The following is a 3,776-nucleotide window of genomic DNA, read 5'->3' on the forward strand; positions in this document are numbered from 1 at the left end:
TAGTTGGTTTATTTTTAATATTATAAAATCTAAAATTATATTTTTATTCAATTATGATTTTAGTTTTTGATTTTTTATTAAATTAATAATTAATTCTTTTATTTTTTTATTTTTATTCATTAGTACTTTATTAATTGACCGTTGATTAAATAAATTATCGCTATAATTTTTTTATTTTATTAAAGAAGAAGAATCGGTCATAACATTTGAAATTAATATTTTTAAATACAAAAATAAATTATATTAATATTAAAAAAATAAGTATGAGAAAATATATTATATTAAATAAAAATATAAATTAATTTTTATATTGAATATAAATACAAATGAGTCTTTATATTTTTTTAATCATTGGACTTTGAATCAAAGAATAAACACAACAAAACCTATCTAAAACAATTATCCTATTCCTATCAAATTGAAAAATATACTGATACAAAAATTTTTGAAAAACACAAAAAAAAACTTGAAAGATATTGAAAGCAGAGAACGTGAAAGAGTTGAAAATTAAGAAAATAAAGGTGAATATAATAAGGAAAACTAGAACTCAAATTTTACACCGTTTAATATTTAAATTTAGTTTACAAAAATAAAATAGTAGAAATTTTCACGCACAACAAATTTTTTTTTTAAAAGAACTCTTTTACCTTTAAATCGAATTAAGAGAATGGAAAACGAGTGGAAGAGAAATAATGATGAGTAGACAACTAATAGAAAACGTGAGTTGGCAATGCGAAGAGTAAAGACTGGTTTTAGAATTTAAATTTAACACCATATATCAAGAATTCTTAATTAAAAATATCATATTATAGACTGGAAATTTTTCATAATTTTTAGCTGTCATTTTTTTATTTTATATTTTTTTAAAATATTTTAATTAACAATAATGTTAAAATATTCAATCACTCTCTAAGTTTTTTTTCACTTTTATTCTAATTTTTAATATAAATATTGTATAAATAAGTCTTTAAACACTTTTATTTTTAAAAAAATAGTTAAAATATATATCACTATAAAATAAATTAGTTTCTTTAAATAATAAAAAATTAATTTGTCTAATAAAGATTATTTTCAAAGATTCATAAAAATACAAATTTATTAAACATCAAAATTTTAAATATTTAAAAAGTATTCACCAATAATGAGAATTTAACTAGATCATAAGTTGTATTAAACAGACCTGAACATATTATATTATAACAAATTAAACTTATTCTATATGTCAAAATTAACCGAAGGATAGAGATAGAATGGGTGGAAGAAATTATTAAAGAAAAGAAATCCAGTGAAATAAAAGAATAATATTATTTGGCATCCTTAATGATATATGATAACTAATTTTTATGTTGCTGCAGACAAGTTTATAATGAGATACCGGTGTGGAATTGTCAAAGTTGGAGGCTTCATGGAATTCCATGTGCATGTTTTAGGTAACTTCCCATGTTATTAAATTCAAGGATGTACCCCATACCAGTCTATAAAGGTAATCGGAATGATTTCTTCCATCTCATAATAAGTATTCAGCTAATTTGTATATTTGTTGCTGTGAGAATTAAATTCACATCTAATTATTTGATTTTATATAAAATTATTATTTAAAAATTATTAAGTAATTTAATATATTTAATTAAATTATAACCTAACTCTTCTTAATTATTAATTTTACTGAAAATTACTAGTAAGTCTTTATTCATATAATAATAAAATAGAGAAAATGGAGAATTACCGAAAGTGGCAGTAAATAACAAAACTCAGCAACCACCAATCAACATTACTCAAAAAGACCAAAACAAACAAAATAGAAGAAACAAAAAAGCAAACCATATATGGAGGCCAACTTGGGTGAAACAAACGCAAGTAGACTTCGCCATTAGCATTCATGGAGGTACAATGACATTAATGGCACCGGTCTTCTTAAATCGTAAGGACCACGATAAATTAGGCAGCAAACAAACAATAGATATCAACTGAAATTAACACCGTTGATTTGTTGGATAAGGGTTAATCTACCGTAGATACGTGCCGTGATTAACACTTTTGTGCTGTGGACATACCCAAAAGTCCATGAATGGAATTGCGCGGTCAAGTCTAATATGAATGAAAGGAGAAATTTATAATTTAAAATTTAGGATACATAATTTAGGATTTATTAAAAGTTAATTTTAACTCATTTAAGCTTTAGAATTTAAGGAGTATTTCATTTGTTATTTTTGTTTAGAACGCATCAGCAATCGTTATATTTAAAAAAGAGTATTTAAAAATAACAATTAATGCTATGTTAATTGTTAAAATCAAACGTATTGGGAGTAGATGTCCTACCATTAGTTAATATTGGAATACTAAATTTGTCCATGGAGTATTAACCCTTATAATAGAGCACTACTACATAGTAATGGAACATTGTTCACTAACGGTAGAACTTGTGGGTTTAGTATTTTAGCTTTTAACTCTTATAAATCTCTAGGCTCCAAATTTTATAAAATGCAAGAATATGCAAAGCATAGCTACCTGTAACATGTATAAAGTAGTTATTTGACTCCTTGAGTGATATAGTGTATACAATCTAATGGAGGATGTGCTAAGTTATATTAAATGACACATATTTAAAAATTAATAACAGAATTCTTTTACTCTCTCTTATAAATTTCTACTTCTATTTTTTATTTTCATCGTAATTTCGCACAAAACAAGTACTTGTATGAAGGTGCTGACCAGTTGTTTGGATTTTTTTTTTGGACGAATGGGTGTCTTATCTCAATGGTCTTTATTGTCACTGTTTTTTTTTCAGTTTTGTCCAACTTATATTATCAACTTTGGAGGCCCTGTTTTTTCTCATTTCCTTGGAGGCCATATCAACGATATACCACACCATTGTAGATGGATCATGGTCCATTTCACCCTGGGCTCAAGAATAGCAGACAAACGATGCTTTCGAAGATCCATATCAAGTTGCATGACTCATACTACGTCAATAAGGTTTTTATTTTTGACCTTTTCTTGTTTTAATATTGGAAAAAGAAAGCTACACTTTTATCATAGACTTTGCTACAAGAGAATACTAGTATACTACATTGGAGTTTTTAACACCTAGCTTTTAATTTTTCAGATATACTATTAGAATACTTTACCGCCGAAAAGGAATTTTTCTTCCTCGGCCGTGGGGAACATGGATTAGCAATTTAGCATTACGCCATCCCCACAAGTGATCCTCCATCTAGGATTTGATCCATAACTCATTTATTTTCGGTTGAGAATCTTGAAATTGATGATGATTAAGCCCATCCAGGGTTTTGATCCTTATAAAATATTTTTGGACCTGAGAATTGAGGATTCTCTTTTGGACTTTTTTTTTTATGAGACATTGAGGAGGATGCTTGAAATTTGATAAAAATTAACTTTTAGTTATCTTTATCTTTATCTAAATATTATAATTAAAAATTATTAAATAATTATTTAATTAAATATATCAAATTATTTAATAATTTTTAATTATCAACTTATATACTAATATTCATTCGGTTTGAAACTTCAATTAACCACCAAAAGTACAAATGAAGGTCGTCATCCTTACCCTTAATCACCAATTCTTCATTTCTTTGAGTCTACTGTATAATCTTCATCAATTTTTGTACGGTATTTATGTATTAAAAGAGAATCATTCACATAAAAATGCTTAAAACGTTTTTTTTAAAATATTTTTAAATAATTAAAATTTAAACTATATTATTTTTATTAAAATTAGATTAAATAATCAATAAATTATATCTTAAACTAGT

This window comes from Arachis duranensis, chromosome 8, assembly GCF_000817695.3.
Source record: "Arachis duranensis cultivar V14167 chromosome 8, aradu.V14167.gnm2.J7QH, whole genome shotgun sequence".
Taxonomy (NCBI): Eukaryota; Viridiplantae; Streptophyta; class Magnoliopsida; order Fabales; family Fabaceae; genus Arachis; species Arachis duranensis.